The 22,715-nt window shown below is 41.3% G+C and overlaps 1 long non-coding RNA gene and 1 other non-coding gene across 8 annotated transcripts in view; one reads left to right on the top strand and one right to left on the bottom strand.

Moving 5' to 3' along the window:
* The window catches only part of LOC102414025, a 622,950-nt gene that overhangs the window by 291,573 nt on the left and 308,662 nt on the right, over nt 1-22,715 (top strand). The gene's annotated exons all lie outside the window — the stretch shown is intronic.
* Nucleotides 17,023-17,094, bottom strand: TRNAY-AUA. Its single transcript has one exon. It is a non-coding gene; the product is annotated as a tRNA-Tyr (tRNA).

Here is a 22,715-nt window from a genome sequence, read left to right as displayed (position 1 = left end):
TATATTTTTCTTTTCATACAAGTGTATGTTTTCCCTCCATAGATTGTGAGTAAGTTAATGAGTTGTATTCACAGTTTCAGGATGCAGGAACTCAAAGTTGCTCAAAAAATGGTTGACTGATTGACTGACTGACTGACTGTCACTTGGCTGTTTTACTGCTGCCTGATGACATTTGTTAGGACTTTGGGTTTAAGTTATAGAATTCAGATGTACTTAAAGAGGCTATTAAAAAAGTATTGAGCTTGTTAGTTTAAACATCCCTCTCAAGTTCTCGTTTTCCTTAAAGTCTTCCTTTATTGTCCCAGGGTAGAGGAGGACAACTCATCATCATTTTAGTGGCATAGCAGGCTTGGGGAGAGGTCTTTGAGTCCTATATAAGGGAAGCCTCAAGCGGACAACAGATGGAGAAACCCGTCCCTATACCAGGCTGATGGTGAAAAGGAGAGAAAAGACTGAGCTGGACATTTGCCCAAGAGGGGCAGGTGTGCTAGGGAAATCGAGGGAGGCACAGAGGACAATGGTTTTCTGTGTGATACCCCAGGAAGCTGCAGAGGCTGGGCCTTAGAGGCACCCTGTTGCCAGAAGTTGAAGTCTCAAGGAGAAAGCAGCTGAGGCTCAGAGTAGAGTGTTCTGTAGCCACTGAGAGGCAGAGGAAGAGGTGCTATTGGAGTGCAAACAGAAAGAGGGTAGACCATGGATTACTGCAGGGGCTGCAGCTGTGCATGTTGTCAGGGTGTGAGCAGTGGTCAGATGGACAAAAGACTCCTAACCAGAGGCCAGAGGCGCCATAGAGCACTAAGAACTTCTGTGCTCCAGAGCCCAAGGCCACGTGAGCTCTGTTCCCTTAATACCCAATGCCATTAGGAGGGAGCTTGCAGACATAGGAGTGAGCAGTTATCCCAGATTAGAGAAAGTCAAGTACATTTTCTCTCCTTGAAGGCCAGACAAAATTTCTATTTTCTCTGCATATGAGTTGAACTGTGAACGATTTTGCCACTTTTTAGATTAGTTCATCTGTGAGTGGGAATTTATTGGTTCACAGATTCCAAAGGGTTATAAAGGACACACTAAGCTGTGAAAAGCGTACAGTCTAACCCGGAGGCAGGAGCTCAGCTTTGTTCTCTTCTAATCTCTGCTTTGTCCACTACCGACCTGCTTTCTCACTATGAATCAGATCTTCCACATGGGGAAGCTTTATATTCTATAGTTTAACCATTAGAGGAAGGGAGGTCTCCCTCAAGGTTGTTTTCCTCTCAAGTTCTAAATCCCAGGGAATGATTGTATTAGTCTACGAGTCGGGTGTCCCATGTGGAACAAATATCTGTATAGTCTGAAGAATGTTATTTCCTTTACTTTAAACATTTTAAAATGTTTTATCTTTATTATTTATTTGGTTGTGTCGGGTCTTTGTTGTCATGGGGGATCTTTCTTGTGGGTCATGGACTTTCAAGTTATGGCATGGGCTTAGTTGCTCCTCGACAGGTGAGATCTTAGTTCCCTGACCAGGGATCAAAGTCATGTCCCCGGCATTGCAAGGTGGATTCTTAACCACTGAACCAATAGGGAAGTCCCTGGCAGGCAGTGTTATTTTTAATGTTCCTCCCCGCTCTTGGGTCAGTTGCCTGATACTGAACCAGCAAACTATGGTTAAGCAGTCAGGATCGCATAAGTCCAGAGTGGTTCCCATGGTGGCCGTGTATTGGAGGGACAGTTCCCAGAAGAGGTAAGAGTGAGGGTGATGGTGAAAGAAAGTGCCAGATATCCACCAACACGACATCACCCCTCTGCCACCATGTATACACTCCCCAGGACATTCTTGTTTCTTGGGGGAGAAATGGTATATTTGCAGACTCCCTCAGGAAAGTCCAGAGTAATCATACTGGCCTCCAAAATGGACCCAGTGATACCACACACGTGGTTTTACCCCATGTTGAATCCAGACTGGCCTGTGTGATAAAAAGAACAGTGAGGCGGATGGAATTATGGCTTTGCAGGCTGGGTCATAAATGGCACTGTGGCTTCCACTTGCTCTTACGGGTTGCTTGGTCTGGTTGTCAGGACAGTGAACAAGCCCCGGGAGAGGATTACATGGAGAGGAGCCAAGACCTCCTACCACTCAGCAGCACCAACGTGTCAGTCATGTGAGTGGTCATCTTGCTAGCTGATCCTTTTGTCTTCAGATAATTGCCCTTCTGACTACCGTTTCATGAAGGACTCTTACAAGTCAAACTGCCCATCTAAGTTGCTCCCAAATTCTTGGCCATGAAAAAATGGCAAAGATAATAAGTACTTACTGTTCTTTTTTAAGGTACTAGGTTTTGGAGTAGTTTATTATATATGATTAATTAGTGTCATGTTCCCAAACCAGGCAAATTAGGCCTGAAGTAGGCATGATGCCTATCTAACATGACTCAAATAGAGAGGAAATGGCCACAGAAACCTAGTTATTTTCCTTAGATTCTACAGCTAGTCTATCAAAGAAAAAAAAAAAGAATACAGAAAACAAAGAATCTCTGACATGTATTTTTCCTGGTTTGCTAATACCGCTGGAACACTGGGAGAGGAAGTATTAGCATGGTATATTGAGAGAGGGAGGAAGAAAATAAGAAACACTGGAAAAGTATTTAGAATCTCTGTGTTTTCATCCCCATTCTTTGTCAAGTCATTAAGCCATTTCTGCTCCAACCTCCCTGGGTGGCTGGAGGATCACATGAGATAACAAAGGTGGAAGAGCTCTAAATATTTTCTGCACCTTGCAGATTATCACATGTCATTGTCACAATTGTGGGGACAAAGTGTGGATTTGGGTTAGAATTAGAAACTGGGGAAGAGAGAAAACAGAAGAAATACGTGAAAAGCTGCTTATTTTTCCACCTAAGAAGATAGCCTCCTGATAATAGGAAAACATTTTTAGGCAACTTTGAATATTACCTTATTATGATTTGGGAATATCTTTGTATGTCGAAATCTTTGTGTCAGATCTCTCCGGTTGCAGAGTTGGTAACAAGCAGATTCCTAACAATTCTTTGTTTGCTGACACACTCCTGACATCCCCCAGCATAAAGCAAATGCAGCTGGGTGTGAGGGTCACAGCTCTTGCTAATCGCGTGATGCTCACTGATGTATGACTTCACCCTCTGAATGTGTTATCTGTATCAGTCTTCCCACAGGGACCTCATACCTCAGCAGGTATATTTCATGAGTAGAGGTGTAACTGATGAATCTTCTAATTTTATAGTCTGAAATGGGATGATAAAATGGTAGATTTATAGATATTGTTTCATTGTGCACAACACTCACGTTTCTTATTCCCATCTGGTGTGAAGAAAAGAAATTTGCTCTCCCTTTAACGTGTCACGCTGTTAAATGTATGTTGCTTAAGATTTTGAGCTGAAGCAGAGCTGCCCACCAGCATAAAAGATACAGTGCTGTGGGCAATACTTTAATGCAAGCAGAACTTAACCTAAGGCGTTTTATTGCCATTGCAGTTGGTTTTTTTTTTTTGGAAGGGGACAATAAACCTTTATATCCTGGTTTATTAACAAAACTTGTCCTCAAATTAGGATGGGCTTTCTTAGATACACACTTGGCTGTCAATTCTTACCCAAATTTCATGCTATTAAGTGTGCAGACTCTTCCATTGTCATAGTGTATCAGAAATTCTGCCCAAGGAGTACATTTTCAACTGCAGCCTTATCAGGCAGCCTTCCTATGGCCATGGAAAATGGCTTCTGATAGATTCCAAGGAATTGAAATTGCAAGCTTCTCTCTTCTGAAACCAGAACCAACATTTCTCCCCAGTACCTAACAGGGACTGCCCTCCTGATTCCACAGATTCCATAGAAACACTATTTTTTTTCATGCATATGCTTCAGTAGTAAGCATATTCTCATTAACAAGTCATTTCTTTTATGAGAGAACAATTAGGCATTCATCTTACAATAGATGAGATACATAAAAATAAAAAAAATGAGAGTCACAAAGGAGATGAGAGAGGAAAATAAAGGAAAAAGAATGTGTCTGTGTTATTCAAAATCTCCTCATTCAAATGATATTGGTCTTTACATAACTAACAGTTCAAAAAAGGAGAAGACAATGCAAAATGAATCTGTGAAAGAAATGTACACAAAGGAATGATAAGTATCAAAGGGCAAATCCTCTTTTTTGGAGTGGAGCAGTAGAAATATCAGGTAGCAGCATTTGTCACTTTATTAACATCAGTGTATACATTTTTTTTCCTTGACATCAGTTGATACTGCTTTATGGTTTTTTACTTCTCACTATTTCATTTCCTAGCACTTTTTCTTTTCTGGATCCGCATCATTCTGAAACCTACAAAATTTTACCTTAATATTGAAAATGACAAGACCTTTTCTGTGTAAAAATAAATGATGAAAAAATTTTAAATTGCATGTTTTCAAAAATACTGTTAAATAAGCAATTTGAGGGCATGTAAATAAAGCACAGTTAGGATCAAAAAGCTAATTGTTTTCAAAGGATAAGAGAAAGAGAGATGTTTTTATTAAAATTATAATGATGCAATTTTGTTCCTGCTAATAAATGAACTCCACATTGCCCCTCCCCACCCCAGTCCTGTAATTGGTTCATCTATTCCTGCACAGCTCTGACCCTCATTGTTTTATAACAACTGCAATATTTCAAATGGAAGCTGAAGATAACTGGCTTAAAGGCTATTGTGAGGTAAGGAGAAGGGAGGAATGTAGGAAAAGATTCTATTTTTAGTAGTTAATTTAAAAAATGCAGATTCCCAAGTGTTGCTTTCAAATACCATTTTGCTATCTTGCCCTTTCAGTAGCTAGCTGCTGCAACATGCTGAGCTAACTCATAACTCTTGAGCTACATCACTATATGTTAAAGTAGGGGATGGACCCTGTACATTTGGTCTGATTTCTATGGCACATGGTTTATGTGTGTGTGTGGAAGAGCATATGTATATGTATCCTGTTTACTTTTCTTGGAATCTGTAATATATTTAAACTCTCATTAAATAGCAGATTATGGGCTGTGTGTTCCTGTGGGTGTGCTTCAGAAACCGTGTATATTGACTAAGGTACTCAGGGACTCATAAGAATGTATCAAGTTTGAGGATGGGCATATGTCTTTCAAACTTTCCAGAGTGTTTGAGTTTGTTTCTTTATTAACATGGCAACCCACTCCAGTGTTCTTGCCTGGAGAATCCCAGGGACGGGAGAGCCTGGTGAGCTGCCGTCTATGGGGTCGCACAGAGTCGGACACGACTGAAGCGACTTAGCAGCAGTAACAGTATGTTATTAATTGAGGTAAAATTAGTACATAACATTACCCAAGACTCAGGTGTACAACATTATAATTTGATTACAAAGTGATCACCAACCTAAGGTCCAGTCACCATCTATTATCACCCCTTTCACTCACTTTTCCCTCTTTCCAACCCCTTTCCCCTCTGGTAACCACCAAGCTGTTCTCTTTGTCTATGAGTTTGTTTTGTTTGTTCATTTGTTTTCTTTTTAGAGTCCATACATGAGTGAAATCATATGATCTTTGTCTTTCTCCATCTGACATTTCTCTTAGTATGTAATGGCAAGATTTCATGTTTATGAGGCTAAGTAGTATATCCCATTGTGTGTACGTGTGTATATTATATATATACATACACACTACCTTTTATTTCTTTTTTTTGAGTTTTTAAAAATCTTTAATGTTGTGGATAAAACTTTAGCTATCACACTACCTTTTCTTTATCCATTCATCCTTTGATGGATATGTTGTTTTCATATCTTGGCTGTGGTAAATAATACTGCAGTGAACATGTGGTGCACATTGTCTTCTCGAACTTGTGTTTCCGTATTTTTTGGATATAATCTCAGAAGTGATTCCACTAGCTAGATCAGCCAAATACTAGATCAGTATTTTAAAGATTAATTTTAAAGCACAAGATAGTGTTATTCAAATCCTCCCTTAAGGATTTGCAAACTCATAAATATTTAAATAGGGAAAAAACTCTATCACTCATCTTATTTTTAATAAAATAATTTGGAGACCTGGTGGCTCAGACAGTAAAGCGTCTGCCCGCAATGCGGGAGACCGGGGTTGATCCCTAGGTTGGGAAGATCCCCTGGAGAAGCAAATGGCAACTCACTCCAGTATTCTTGCCTAGAAAATTCCATGGATGGAGGAGCCTGGTGGGCTACAGTCCATGGGGGTCACAAAGAGTTAGACAAAACTGAGCAACTTCACATTTTTAATAAAGTACTAATGTATTTATTATGTATGTATATATGATAAATAATATCTTCACAGAGAAAGAGATTTAATAGCTCTTTTTCTTGTTACATGAAGAAATAATCTGGTGTTCCCTAAATACTGGTGTGCATTTCATCATTTTCAATCCCACATATTCACCTATTGGTTTTACAAGGGACTTTTGAGAGATCTCAAAGTGATGTTAGGAAGATAACAACAAATACTTAGCAGAGAGTTATTAAGGAAAAAGAATAATAAATAATTAAAGTTGGAAAGTATTCAGCATTTATTTTGTACCAGGCATATTTATATATTTACCTACCATCTCATTTGACACAAATTATGTGTAAGTGTTTGCTCAGTCGCTTAGTCGTGTCTTTTTGTGATCCCATGGACTGTACCCACCAGGCTCCTCTGTCCATGAGACTTTCCAGGCAAGAATACTGGAGTGTGTAGCCATTTCCTCCTTCAGCGGATCTTCCCAACCTAGGGATCGAAACTGTGTCTCCTGCATCTCCTGCATTGACAGGCAAATGCTTTACCAATGCATTGCCTAGGAAACCCATAACTTATTTAAATCTCACCATAGTTTTCACAAAATTTCCGTTTGATATAGAAACACATTCATGATGATTAAGAAGCTTGATCAAAGATAAGAATATAAACTGGGAGAAATGATAGTGACTTGGGAGGTAGGGTCAGAGAAGTATTGTTAAGGAGGCAGCTGTTGGAGAGAGTGATGGAGCGGGGGATGGATGAGATGAGTTGAGTCTGTGACGTGTGCTCTGACTTTCTCAGAGTGGTGGACATCTCTCATGTAAGAAACGTGATTGTGCATCATCTCACTGGCTGCACTGGATTCTACTTTATAGTTGTGCCATGACTTTCTTCCCTTCATTCCAGTACCTACTGCTATAAACAGTGCTTTAGGGAGCTGCCTTGGTCACACATACAGAGCCCTCCTGATTATTTCCTTTTGATCAATTCCCAGAAGTAGGATGGAGAAGGCAATGGCACCCCACTCCAGTACTCTTGCCTGGAAAATCCCATGGACAGAGGAGCCTGTGGGCTGTAGTCCATGGGGTCGCTAAGAGTCGGACACGACTGAGCGACTTCACTTTCACTTTTCACTTTCATGCATTGGAGAAGGAAATGGCAACCCACTCCAGTGGTCTTGCCTGGAGAATCCCAGGGACAGGGGAACCTGGTGGGCTGCCATCTATGGGGTCACACAGAGTCAGACACGACTGATGCGACTTAGCAGCAGCAGCAGCAGAAGTAGGATTATATAGTCAAAATGTGTAGGCATTTTGTGCAAGCCCCACAATTCTACGGGCTTCCTAGGTAGCTCAGTAGTGAAGAATCTGCCTGCAATACAGGAGACCTAGGTTTGATCCCTGGGTATGGAAGATCCCCTTCATTAGGAAATGGCAATCCACTCCAGTATTCTTGCTTGGAGAATATCATGGACAAAGGAGTCTGGTGGGCTCTGGTCCATAGGTTCAAAAAGAGTCAGACATGACTGAAGCAACTTAGCACACATACACACAGGCACTACAGTTCTACACAGCCCTCTGTGCCTTGTAGGTGGCAGCAGCAGGACTCCAACCAAAGGCCAGGTGACCCAGGGCAAGGTTCCAGCCGCCAGAAGACTCTCCTGTAATCCACTGGAAGCCCCTCCGCAATCTTTTTTTTTTTAATCTTTAAGTATTTGCCAACCTGGTACTTAGAAATTTTGCAAATCCTTATTACTCTTCTCCAACATGCCCAATCCTGAAATCATTATTTTCCCCATTAACCAAAAAGGAAAAAAATCTTTTTCTTGTTTATTGTTACCACCATCCATTCAGTCGTCGAGACTAGGAATCTTGTTGGCCTCTCTCCTCCTGTTCACCAGGCACATCCCATCACCACCAGGCTTTGCCCATTCCATCTTCTGTCTTTGGAATTTGTCCCTCTTTCCTAGCTCTGCTAACAAAGACTTCCTGCAGGTCCTTACCATTTTCATATGTCCTGTATTCAATAATTCTTGTCTAGAATTACAAACCTCCACGCTGCCAGTGAGAGGTCTTTGTAAGAGAAAATATATGGGAAAGGATCATGTAAAACTCCAGCTTGAATCCCTTCAGTGCTCCCCGTTGCCACAATCCCTACAACATCAAGTGCAGACACTGTAATTAGGTGCATTGGTCTTCCACAGTTTGGCCCTGCGATTCTGCCCTGCGTCACTCCTTGTTTCAGCCCCTGTAGTATTTCCAGTCTCCAGAGAGCCTTTGTGCTTTGGCCTTTCCTGAATTTGCTCTGTGTGGTGAATCTGTATCGTCATTTAAGACAGGGTTCATACTTATCTACGCTGATGCCTTCGGTGGCCTCGTAGAATGGTTGCTGGGCACCCTTCCCCTCATGTCCTCTGTGTACCTTGTGCACCTCACCAGCAGAGCGGTATAAAAGGGATTTTGTTTTCCTTAAAGCCAAACAGTGAATCTTGGTCTGGACCACAGAAGGAGGAAATAGCATATATTCTTTTGGTAAATTTATCATGAAAGGATCACAGACGCACCACTGTCATCAGGTGGCTGTGAGATAATGCATGTGAGCCCCTCGCTGCATGTATGGCTCACTGTAAACACTTGCTATCTATTAATTATCATTGCTCTTGTTACTGTGATTCATTCAAAAAAACTTCTGATCCAATGGAAATTGTAATAAGAGGGACAAAACAAATTTACAGTGGGCTAACAGATGAGTACAAAAAAGCTGTAGAATAAGTAAAGGGATGCGTCTTTCCTAAATGATATCAAATAATGTTGCTGATTTAATATGGAAGTTAATTTTAGGTGTCTGAGATAATAGAATGAGAATAATAACCCTGATTTTGGTAATAATAACAATATAAATAATAAGACTAATAGTCATTCATTGCTTACTCTGTACCACATCATACCAGACTAAGTATTTCTTATGAATTGTCTCATTTCATTTCCACAGAAGCCTCTCAAAGCAAGCATTTTTGTCCTTTTTGACAAATGAAAACCCCTGAAATTTAGAAAGTTAATTGTGTTGTCTGAGCTTCCACAACTGGACACAGCGGAAGAAGGGTTTGAAGGAGGTGAAATTCATTGTACTTACACCAAGCCCTCAGTACTCCAGTGCTCAACCTCTGAATTAAGCCTCTTTTGTAACTTTGCCCTCAGTCTTTATGTACAAAGGTCCTTCCCCTTGGAGACTGATAAAAGACACCTCAACTTGCAACATCTTTTCTTTGAAGAAAATCAGGAATCACCTCCTGGGTGATGATCCATGTGCACTTTGAAATATGTTTTTGAGAATTCTAGGGGACATATGAAGAATTTGAATTCTAAGTTCAGCCACTGAGAGCTTTAGCATTCCTTGTGATTTGTGGTTTGTATTACCAATAAAGTAGTTAGACAATGGATACTATAGGATTGAGAAACACTGCCCTAATTTTTCTTTTTTTTTTTTTTTGTCATTGAACACGGTCATAAAAGCCACCTGTTACAAATCAAAGCTACCCATCTTTGACCCACTGGAGCCATCTTCTTTTTGATGTATTGAATTTGAGGTATCTAGATACCAATATTCAGTACCAATAGGCAGTTAGAATTATGAGTCTAGACCTTAGATATTAGGATATCATCAATATATAGAAGTCATAAAAATGGCTAAGAGACTCAGGTAAAGCATATAGAATGAAAAGACAGTGGAAGCCAGGATATATAAAACTCAGGTGAAAGTGAGCTGATGGTCCTAAGACTTTATATTTGGTGAAGAACACTTACTCTTCAGAGATTCTCTTAACTTTGGTATACACAAATCATTTTACCTTTGTGTACCCTTGTCACTCTTACTGCAATCCCTAATTCCATGGCCAAGTCTAAATATGTATATTTACAGTTACTTCTAAATTCAGCTACTGAAAATCAAGTGGGAGCTGATCAGAGCAGAGTCTGAGATCAAATTCATTTGTGTGTGTGTGTGTGTGTGTGTGTGTGTGAATTTCCTCTGACCCAGTGATTGATAATGATTACTTAGTGATAGAATGATGATAATGATGATTATGGAATAACATGCCATTTTAGCTAAACTAAGCCTTTCTCTCTTCCTACAGAGATAAGGTTCTGCATCTCCTTTTGCTGTCACCCTTACTGATATCTCATGCATCTTAGACTATCATCACTTTGACATTCTGTCACTGCTGCGTGCCATTAGCATCCTATTCCATAGCACTTGAGGAGAATCTTGACTGCCCTGTGAATTGACCCAGCAATTTTGGCCAAATGCTTTAGGAATGCTCTTGTACATTATAAACACATCAATGGGCAAGCGATGTGATAATGATGAAATTACCATTCTCTCCCTTTCAGTAGCTTCCAGAAAGCCACTCATATGGGGATGCTTCCCATCCTAAGGTAAAGCTCCCTGCCAAGTCCCTGCAATGTTTGGGCCCCTGAGATCTGGGCCAAGAAATGGGTTCAATACCTTTGTCTTGGTTTTTGTTTCTGCTTATTCAACAAGAGACATAAGAATAGTATTACTAAAACCCTCCAAGATCTTTTGCTGTTCATTTGCTCAGTAATGTCCAACTCTCTGTGACCCCATGGACTGTAGCACTCCAGGCTTCCCTTTCCTTCACCATCTCTTTGCTCAAATTCATGTCTACAGTCAGTGATGCCATCCAACCATCTCATCGTCTGTTGTCCTTCTCTTCCTGCCCACAATCTTTCCCAGCATCAGGGTCTTTTCTAATGAGTCGACTCTTCCCATCAGGAGACCAAAGTATTGGAGCATCAGCTTCAGCATCAGTTCTTCCAATGAATATTCAGGACTGATTTCCTTTAGGATTGACTGATTTGATCTCCTTGCTGTCCAAAGGACTCTCAAGAGTCCTTTCCAACACCACAGTTCAAAAGCATCAATTCTTTGGCGCTCAGCTTCCTTCATGGTCCAACTCTCACATCCATACATGACCACTGGAAAAACTGTAGCTTTGACTAGACAGACCTTTGTTGGTAAAGTAATGTCTCTGCTTTTTAATATGCTGTTTAGCTTGGTCATAGCTTTTCTTCCAAGGAGCAAGTGTCTTTTAATTTCATGGCTGCTATCATCATCTGCAATGATTTTGGAGCCCAAGAAAATAAAACTCTTTCCCCATGTATTTGCCATGAAGTGATGGGACCAGATGCCATGATCTTAGTTTTTGGAATGTTGAATTTTAAGCTAACTTTTTCACTCTCCCCTTTCACCTTTATCAAGAGACTCTCTATTTCTTCTTCCCTTTCTGGCATAAGGGTGGTGTCATCTGCATACCTGAGGTTATTGATATTTCTCCTGGCAATCTTGATTCCAGGTTTTTCTTCATCCAGCTCATCATTTAGCATGATGTACTCTGCACAAAGTTAAATAAGCAGGGTGACAATATACAGCCTTGACATACTCCTTTCCCAGTTTGGCACTAGTCCATTTTTCCATGGTGCTAACTGTTGCTTCTTGGCCTGAATGCAGGTTTCTCAGGAGGCAGGTCAGGTGGACTGGTATTCCCGTCTCTTTAAGAATTTTTCACATTTTGTTGTGATCCAAACAGTCAAAGGCTTTAACATAGTCAATGAAGCAGAAGTAGATGTTTTTCTGAAACTCTCTTGCTTTTTCTATGATCCAATGAAAAAATCAAACTGTTGGCAGTTTGATCTCTGGTTCCTCTGCCTTTCTAAATCCAGCTTGAACATATGGAAGTTCTCAGTTCACGTACTGTTGAAGCCATCTTGGAGAATTTTGAGCATTACTTTGCTAGTGTGTGAAATGAGTACAATTGTGCTATAGTTTGAACATTCTTTGTCATTGTCTTTCTTTGGGATTGGAATGAAAATTTTCCAGAATAGTATTACTAGACCCCTCCAAGATCTTTACACTTAGTGAATTTACAGACATTATTGACATTAGAAAATTCCTTTTCTCTCAGATGAAAGTTCCCACTTGCTAAAGATTGCATGTGTTGATCATTCACATGAACTTAAAAGGTTGTAATGGGGGAATAAAAGAAAGTAGAATCAAAACTCTTGCCTATATCTCCCAGTCCAAGGAACTACCATTGAGATGATGCTCCCAGTTCCTAAAAACTGACTCCTTGACTTCTCTCTGATGACAGCAGTACCACTCAAGGATGGTCATCAACCTTTGAGTTGGGTAGTATCTATGTGTTGAAATACGTGTTGGGAGTTTGAGGAAAGAGGAGGTCAGATCCAGAAGAAGCACTCCTTTTTACTAGAGACTGACACCTATTGCAAACCATGCAGGTGCTGTCACTGGAGTTTTAATCTAAAGTTTCAGAATTTTATTAAGAACGCTGCTTATTTAACTCATATGCAGAGTACATCATGAGAAACGCTGGGCTGGAAGAAGCACAAGCTGGAATCAAGATTGCCAGGAGAAATATCAATAACCTCAGATATGCAGATGACACCACCCTTATGGCAGAAAGTGAAGAGGAACTAAAAAGCCTTTTGATGAAAGTGAAAGAGGAGAGTGAAAAAGTTGGCTTAAAGCTCAGCATTCAGAAAACTAAGATCATGGCATCTGGTCCCATCACTTCATGGCAAATAGATGGGGAAACAGTGGAAACAACGTCAGATTTTATTTTGGGGGGCTCCAAAATCACTGCAGATGGTGATTGTAGCCATGAAATTAAAAGACGCTTACTCCTTGGAAGGAAAGTTATGACCAACCTAGATACCATATTCAAAAGCAGAGACATTACTTTGCCAACAAAGGTCCATCTAGTCAAGGCTATGGTTTTTCCAGTGGTCATGTATGGATGTGAGAGGTGGACTGTGAAGAAAGCTGAGCGCTGAAGAACTGATGCTTTTGAACTGTGGTGTTGGAGAAGACTCTTGAGAGTCCCTTGGACTGCAAGGAGATCCAACCAGTCCATCCTAAAGGAGATCAGTCCTGGATTTTCATTGGAAGGTCTGATGCTAAAGCTGAAACTCCAGTACTTTGGCCACCTCATGCGAAGAGTTGACTCATTGGAAAAGACTCTGATGCTGAGAGAGATTGGGGGCAGGAGGAGAAGGGGACAACAGAGGATGAGATGGCTGGATGGCATCACCGACTCAATGGACATGAGTTTGAGTAAACTCCAGGCATTGGTGATGGACAGGGAGGCCTGGCATGCTGCAGTTCATGGGGTCGCAAAGAGTCGGACACGACTGAGTGACTGAACTGAACTGATGCTTTCTTTTTATCACCTGTGATCTTTCCCTGTTCTATACCTGCTTCTGGTTGTTGGGAAAAATACACTATGGTTGCCCTAATATTAACTATATTCTTGGATCCAAGAAGGATCTCTATAAAGATTTAATTCTGTGTTTTCAGCTTTGATACTATTATCTAGAGCAAGACTCTGAATCTCTCTGGACTATTGTAGTTTTTTTCTTCAGTAAAACAAAAGGGTGAAAAGTAAGAGAGCAAAAAGATTCTGACTTTTTCTTTTGTACATTCATTCATAAAATATTTAATGAAGGAGCATGAGGTATATCAGTAAGATACAGACCAATCCACCAATAAACTTCATTGTAGAGCAGAAGAGAGAGACCTATGAACAATGGACACACACATTGTGTGACAAATGCTGTAGTAGGGTCATTACTATACTAGAGGATCACATTTTCCAGAATAAATTAAATTAGGAAGACATTTGGGAGGGTTTCCCCAAAGAAGATGTCAGTTGGGTAGGGCTTTGGACAGTGATTAGTGTTTGATCCAATGGGATTGTGGGGAAGCAATTCCAGACAGAAGAAAGAGAATAAGCAAAGTTTCCCAAAGTTTAAGGAATGAATGATGGGCCCTCAGCTTTTACTAAATCGAATGTATGGATGATGGGGGGTGGCATTAGATGGAATGCGAAAGCATACAACACAGAACCATTAGGGGCATTGAATGCTACGGTAAAGAATGTAAGAGAATGGGAAATGAAGTACTCTTCTTCCTTATTGTTTGTCTTCTTTTTTTTTTCCTCTTCCTTATTTTGAAAGCAATATGACAGTCACAATTCATAGAAACCAAGATAATTCTTTAAAGATGATAATTCTTTGTTGGGTTACCTCTTAATGAAAAATAAAGAAAAAGAAATATGTATCATATTATCTTGAGTGTTCTGTGGATTCAGAGTAAGTTGCCTCTTTCAAGTGGTTGCCTCATCTGTTAGTGTTTACCATGGTTACTGGTGTTTGGTTTGGCTCTTGAACTGTCCTGGCATTGATTCATCTTCCCAGACACCTGCTCCTTTGAAGCATCACTGCAAGAGAACTTTGCTACTTATCTAGACAGTGTACACTTATCCATCAAAACATAAATAGCACCCAAGTAACCTGCATGTCTGGAGGCCAGAGGCTGCTTTCCCATTGAACATCTGCCAAGTTTAGAGTGGCCAAATTCTTACTGAGCTCTCTGAAACTGCAGAGACGGACCCCAACACTAAAACTTCTGCTTCTGCTCTCAGTCTTTTATATACACCCTTTACTACTCTAGTTAAGAAATCTCTACAGGGCTTCCCATGACCACAAAGGTACTGCGCTGAGGTACTGTACTTGCTGTCGGGCAACCGAATAGGATTTTCCATTGCTTGTCTTCTTCCCTACTAGCATTAGAAAATTTTTGCTTTTTTACCACCCTTCACCATGAAATGTTCAGGCTTGAAGTTTCTCATTATTCTAAGTATTGAGTTCCTTTTCTCATGGGGTCTGAGAGGGGGTCTATGAGGATAGTCAGTGGGTGTCTTCTATTCATAGCCTCTGGATCAGAGCCAGGAGGGAGATTGATCCTAGGAATTTATGCAAAAGCTTCAATAGGGCTTGTGATGCACCAATCACATTTCTCAGGATGCCTCAAAGGTGGTGAGTGTGACTCTTTCTGTGGTCCATGGTCTCTCTCCCTTTCCAAAGAGTGCCTGGCTAGCAATCAGAGATTTGGCAAAGCCCGAGAGGCTGAGTGCCACCAAAATCAAAGAGTTTCTGGTTCAAATTTGTTTTCCTGTTAGGTGTTGCTGGGAGACCCAGTCCCTTGGAACCACTGCCAACTATGTGGACTCCAGCAATTTGGTAGAGCAAAGAAATTTGTTGGCAAGCACAGAACAACAAATTGTTGGCTAATAGCAAAAACTGGAGATGACTCTATTAATGGATCCAGCAAAGCCTTTTGTCAACTCGGTGAGAAATCTAATCTAAATCTGAGAAGCTGGACCTGTAGCAGGGACAGAGAGCGCAGGCAAATTGCAGAAGACAGAGGGTATTTTTCCACCATTAGGAGCTGTTTGTTATTTGGAAAGGACTCCCAGGCTTAGTACTCATTATGGAAAACAGTGATGTGATTGGATGCTTACAGCCCAAGTGCTTTGAGAAATGGTAAGGGAAGAAAAACACGTAGACCGTATGCTAGCATCTGCCCTTTGAATTCACAGACTTTTCTCACCAGTTTCTTTGACAAAGAAAGGATGTCATGATAATGAAAATGTGTCATTCTGTGAAATGAGATGGAGTAGGAGTTAGATGTTGATAATGTCAGTTCTCAGAACATATCCCTGTCACTGCCTAACCAGCTCTACAGATTTTTTGTGTATCTTTTGATGTATAATGTCACTGTGTTCAGAATGTTTTATGTGTGGATACGTATCTGCATACATTTAGATTAGGCATATCTGAATTTTGTTGGATCCTTACAGGAAAAAATTGTTGATTACCATTTGTTATGGAAATTCCTCACCTTTTATTAATTTATTAAACTATATCAGTAAATATTTATTGGTCATTTAGTATGTGTTCAGCTCTATATTAGGTGGTGAGGATACAGCAGTGAACAAAATTAAGTAAAAATTCCTGTAATCACAGAGGTTATATTCTAGTGCAAGGAGAGGAATATAAGCAAACATGTAAGTAAAATACATAGTGTGTTGATAAATAATAAGTATTAAGTAGGAAAATAAAGCAGAAAGAAGGGGTGGGGTATTGCAATTTTAATTAAGGTGGCGAGAGACATCACTAGTTAGGAGTCATTTGTACAAAGATTTGAGGGAAGTGAAGGAACAATTCATGTAGAGGAATAGTGTTCCAGACAAACGGAGGTGCAAGTTCCAAGGTCTGGACTGAGCCTGGATCACTCCTGACATATCTGAACAAGAGCAAGGAGACCAGTATAGCTCGGGTGACAGGATACAAGAGAGGGAGAGCAGTAAACCTCAAGGCGAGATCAGAGGATTTCCCCAGGATGAGTGAGCCATGGTGGGACATTGTGTAGGGCTTGGTAACCATCCGCAAGGACTTTGGCTTTTATGTAAGGAGGTGAGAGGTGATGGAGGACATGACTTAAGTCATGTTTTAAAGGAATCATTCAGGCTGTAGCAAGTCAAGCACAGAATGAGGGAGAACAATTACAAAATTATTGCAAGAAGCTAAATGAGAGATAAGGGAGGCATGGCTCATGGTGGAAGCAGAGGAGGTATAGAGATGGAGTTGGATTCTGAAGATATTTTTAATTTGGATCAAGGAGTTATTGGAGTAGGCAGGCACCGGGGACAGACTTTGGGAAAAGTTGAGGGTAAGTCTCAGAGAGGGATGTTAACAGTCAACTCTCAAAAGTGAAAGTGAAGTCACTCAGTCATGTCTGACTCTTTGCAACCCCATGGACTATACCCTACCAGGTTCCTCCATCCATGGGATTTTTCCAGGTAAGAATACTGGAGTGGGTTGCCATTTTCTTCTCCAGGAGATCTTCCCAACCCAGGGATTGAACCTGGGTCTCCTGCACTATAGGCAGACACTTTACCATCTGAGCCACCAAGGAAGTCCTGAGAGCTGGGGTAATCAGTGATTTGATCTGCTGGACATCTGGATACCCATTACGTCTATTTCTATACCTTCCAGGGAGGTAACCAGAGTTAAAATCGTTATTCCCATTTTACAGGTAAGAACACTGAGATTTAAAGAGATTAAATAGCTTACTCAAATTCTCAAAGTTGCAAATGGTGCATCTAAGTATTAAACGGGTCTTCTGATGTCATGTCCTGCCAACACTCTTTCCTCCATCACATACCCCACCGCCTCCTTGTCACAGGTATCTACTTCCTAAATAGAAGACCAGATTCCCCCTGCAGTGTTGAAATGCCTGTTCTTAGAGTGAGATGCTGTGATTAAACTGCATGTCCTTGTGTGTGTCAGCCTGAGGATCTCTGTCCTCCAGCGGAGGCGTGGGCTGGAACACACCTGTGTGTGCGTGTCATGGAGTGGGCACCTTGCCTCCTCCTCAGTCCTTCCCCCCTCTCTCTTCTCTCCCTTCCTCTCGTCCTTTCTCTCTTTCTGTCTTCCTTCCGTCCTGCCTTCCCTTTTTCCCCTTATTTCCTTCCTTCCTTCCCTTGCTGCTACTGCTGCTGCTGCTGCGTCGCTTCAGTCATGTCCGATTCTGTGCGACCCCAGAGACGGCAGCCCACTAGGCTCCTCTGTCCCTGGGATTCTCCAGGCAAGAACACTGGAGTGGGTTGCCATTTCCTTCTCCAATGCATGAAAGTGAAAAGTGAAAGGGAAGTCGCTCAGTCGTGCTCGACTCTTAGCAACCCCATGGACTGCAGCTTGTAATAATGAGAACTATGTTTTGTCCCCAGCAAACTACTAACCGCTGTTTATGCATTTCCCCATTTATTTGTTATTGAAAGTATGAACAAAAAAGCTGCTGTAAGAACCTGAATATGGATCCTTGGAAGGGGAGTGACTTGAAGTAGGGGAGGGTCTCTCTTTGAACCTGTTCCTGCAGGGATGCCTATGGAGCATTTTGCATGAAAGATACAAGGTTTTAGGTCAGAGAAATCCAACTGGAGACGGATTTGAGAGATTCTGAACATGTTCTTCTAAATGTTTGCTTCCTAAACCTCTGACCGGTAATCCATGAGCTAGTTTCCTACTTCATTTTATCCTTCCTGTTGTTTCTAACTGTGAGTAAATGTAACAAACAAGAATTGCATTTAGGACAATCACAACTTTGCCTCTCACTCCTCCTTTAAGCTTTTTCAATGGAGGTTTCCTTCTTCAGATGCTGGATGGAGATGCTGGCAGATTCCAGCATCTGGGATTTTAAAGCATCATCCCAGTATCTGAGATAATAAAGCATTCTGTTTATTTTTGGAAAAAGCACATTCTTATGGTGATTTGGGGTTGCAGGCATAATCTCAATTTCAAACACTTAATGTCCAGTCAAAGGTATTACTCAAGAAGTCTCCCTTGGTTTAACATCAAAGAAAGCATCAGGCTTTTCCTGACACATACATGGGCCAATGGCTTTACACTCTGGGCCTTGCAGATATTAATAGCTGTCTTTTGTCCTGTTTAGGGCCATACACTCTGTAGGTTCTGATGTGGGCCCTCTCACCTGAAATCATCGTAAGAAAGCATGAGTCTCTATTTTTGGTGGTCACCTGTGGTTCCTTTCTCAGCTCGAGGCATCGTTAGGATCCCTACCCCATCTCCCAACAACCTCTTTCTGCAGGCGGCTCCTTGCACCTCCTGGTAACTCTGTCAGTTGGGACAGGACCCAGGTACTCACACCAACACCCTGTGTCCTTCAAGGCCCACGTCTGACCTGGCGTAGAAATGTGGCCATGGTACCCAGTGGCAGGGTGGTGTGTTGCCCCGCTCCCCAAACCCTTACTGGATTTCCTGTGCAGGAATCAGACCACACCTATAGTTGTCTTCAGCTTCCTCCAGTGAGAACAGGTAGCGGGTTCCTGCACTGTGAAGTTTCAGGGGAGACAAGCCAAGTGCTCCAGGATGAGAAAGAGCTGTGTGCCCCTGAGAAATACTCTTCCTCTTCCTGCATTGAGGAGGAGAATGAGGCTTTGGTAAAAGAATGATGAGAAATCACCCTTCTTCCAGCATACTTCTCTGTTCCTCACATACATGGGTAAAAATATCCTAAGTGAGAAATAAAGGTGATAGGAGGCGGTTACTTAGGCAGCAAATTTGAGGGAGGTCAGGGAGCTTCTGGAGGAAGGGTGGCTATGATGACCCCCACAGGAAGGAGCCTTGGAGAAGCTGGAGGAGGGAGCAGGAAGTGGGTGCTGTCACTTCCTCCCATTACTCATTGATTCCTTTGCCTCACATAACTTGGGGTGGGGATTCAGTGCTTCTGGCTTCCTGCCCTACTATGTGCTGTGATGTCCCTTAAGATGTGGGATGCTCATGTCCCAAAGTGGCATCCAACAATGAGGAGACAGGTGTGGGGCTGGAGATGGGCCGAGATGCTCACTCTCAGAAAGTCTTCCTCATGCCTGTAAATTATGCTTCTCCATAACTGTTAAGTAAAGGGAAGTAGGTAATTTTGTGAGTGGAAAAACCACTCTCAATTGCAAAAAAAAAAAAAAATGCTTATAAGATTCCAAGAATTTCAGCTTGCGAGTCAGAAATTTCACACCCAAAATGAAATTGGCGAGAAGCCCAGAACTCGCCATTTTCACTTTAGGTACTAAAATTCTCACGTGGATATACTTAAAGAGTAACCAGGGTATTAAAATGTCCTTTGGGCTTAAGATTTATATACATATGATTCACTGGCATGGTTATTTACTTAGCAAATAAATTCAGAGTTGGTTTTGTTATTTTGGAAATCTCTAAGAATCACACATTTATTTATTTCTAAGACGGTTTATGATCAGAAAGCATTGAGATTCTTACAAAGAAGATGTATATAATTAATGATCTCTTGGCATGCTTTCACATCTTGCATATTCTTTGTGAGAATCAAATAGTACAGTGTTTTTCTCTAACTGGATGTGCTAGGATCTTAAGTGGTTAAGTCAATTGAATAAGAGAATCTTAGAAGCTTAATCCTCTCCATTACCATTGGATATGGTAATTGAACATTTGTTACACACCTATAGAGGGTTGTGAACTACATAGGATAAACTGGCAGGGTCTGTTCTCCATGTTCAGTAAATCTGTACATATATACACACCCTTGGGCTTTCCAGGTAGTTCTAGTGGTAAAGAACCCACCTGCCAATGCTGGTTCAATCCCTGTTTCGGGAAGATCCCTTGGAGGAGGGCATGGCAACCCACTCCAGTATTCTTGCCTGGAGAATCCCATGGACAGAGGATTCTGGTGGGCTACAGTCCACAGGGTTGCAAAGAGTTAGACACAACTGAAGCGACTTAGTGAGTATGCATGCATAGGCACCCATACATACATGCTTCACAGAGGCAATAAGCCTTTTAACAAATATAGTTGAGTCTCATCATTTGTGGACCCTGTATTTGTGAATTCCCCTACTCACTAAGATTGATTTGTAACCCCCAAATCAATATTTGCAGTATTTTGTAGTCATCTCTGGACATGAACAGAGCAGTGTAAACTTTGAGTTGTTGGGGGAGCATGTTCCCAGCTAAGGCCAAGCACAATGACATTGTTTCTGCTCACTGTGGACACATGTCCTTTTCACAGTCTAACCTGTGTCCTGTTTTTGCACTTATATAATTTTTATTGGTGATTTCAGTGTTTACAAGGCCCCTGGATGTAGTACTGAAGAGCTGTCTAAGTGTCCTAAGTCTGTGAAAGCTGGGATGTGCCTTATGGAGAAAAGGGTGTGTGATCAATAAGCGGCTTCAGACATGAGTTATAGTGTTGTGAGGTCAACATTAATGAATCAATAATAGATATTAAATGAGATGCCTTAAACACACTTAAAACAAGGTTTTGTGTTGATTGGTTGATGAAAATGTGTGACTAGAGGCTCCTAGGAACCTAAATGTATCTGCTTTAGGAATAGTGCTTTAGCATCATGAATGCTGTGTTTACGTCAACTTTATAGATCAAAACTAATACAAATAACAAGAATCAACTGCATCTGGTCTCAAATGATATATTTCTTTAGGTATGCCATGTCCTTTGCCTACCGGATTTCATTCATGTACTTAGGTAAGTCCTGTTTTCACTCAACACAATTTTACTAGGGGCTTCCTATATGCCAGGCCCTGTGGACAGTTTTAATTCCAATCCCAAAGAAAGACAATGCCAAAGAATGCTCAGACTACTGCACAATTGCACGCATCTCACATGCCAGCAAAATAATGCTCAAAATTCTCCAAGTCAGACTTTAGCAATTTGTGAACTGTGAACTTCCAGATGTTCAAGATGATTTTAGAAAAGGCAGAGGAACCAGAAATCAAATTGCCAACATCTCATGGATCATTGAAAAAGCAAGAGAGTTCCAGAAAAACATATATTTCTGCTTATTGACTATGCCAAAGCCTTTGACTGTGTGAATCACAATAAACTGTGGAAAATTCTGAAAGAGATGGGGAATACCAGACTCCCTGACCTGCCTCTTGAGAAACCTATATGCAGGTCAGGAAGCAACAGTTAGAACTGGACATGGAACAACAGACTGGTTCCAAATAGGAAAAGGAGTACGTCAAGGCTATATATTGTCACCCTGCTTATTTAACTTGTATGCGGAGTACATCATAAGAAATGCTGGGCTGGATGAAGCACAAGCTGGACTCAAGACTTGCCGGGAGAAATATCAATAACCTCATATAATGCAGATGATACCACCCTTATGGCAGAAAGTGAAGAAGACCTAAAGAGCCTCTTGATGAAAGTGAAAGAGGAGAGTGAAAAAGTTGGCTTAAAGCTCAACATTCAGAAAACGAAGATCATGGCAACTGGTCACATCACTTCATGGCAAATAGATAGGGAAACAGTGGAAACAGTGTCAGACTTTGTTTTTTTGGGCTCCAAAATCACTGCAGATGGTGACTGCAGCCATGAAATTAAAAGACATTTACTCCTTGGAAGGAAAGTTATGACCAACCTAGACAGCATATTAAAAAGCTGAGACATTACTTTGCCAACAAGGGTCTGTCTAGTCAAGGCTATGGTTTTTCTAGTGGTCATGTATGGATGTGAGAGTTGGACTATAAAGAAAGATGAACACCAAATAATTGATGCTTTTGAACTGTGGTGCTGGAAAAGACTCTTGCGAGTCCATTGGACAGCAAGGAGATCCAGCCAGTCTATCCTAAAGGAGATCAGTCCTGAGTGTTCATTCGAAAGACTGATGTTGAAGCTGAAACTCCAATACTTTGGCCACCTGATGCAAAGAGCTGACTCACATGAAAAGACCCTGATGCTGGGAGGGATTAGGGGCAGAAGGAGAAGGGAACGACAGAGGATGAGATGGTTGGATGGTATCATCGACTCAATGGACATGAGTTTGGGTACACTCTGGGAGTTGGTGATGGATAGGGAGGTATGGTGTGCTCTAGTCCATGGGGTCACAAAGAGTTGGAAACGACTGAGTGACTGAACTAAACTGGATATTGATGATAAAATTGGGGATTGAAAACAGCCACGATCCCTGGCTCACGTGGAAAGACAGGGTGTAAATGCACAGATCAGTATAGAATTACAAAGTGTGA

This window comes from Bubalus bubalis, chromosome 13, assembly GCF_019923935.1.
Source record: "Bubalus bubalis isolate 160015118507 breed Murrah chromosome 13, NDDB_SH_1, whole genome shotgun sequence".
In the NCBI taxonomy this organism is placed as follows: Eukaryota; Metazoa; Chordata; class Mammalia; order Artiodactyla; family Bovidae; genus Bubalus; species Bubalus bubalis.
Note: the sequence above shows the minus strand (reverse complement) of the source record. Positions and strands in the feature narration are given on the sequence as shown.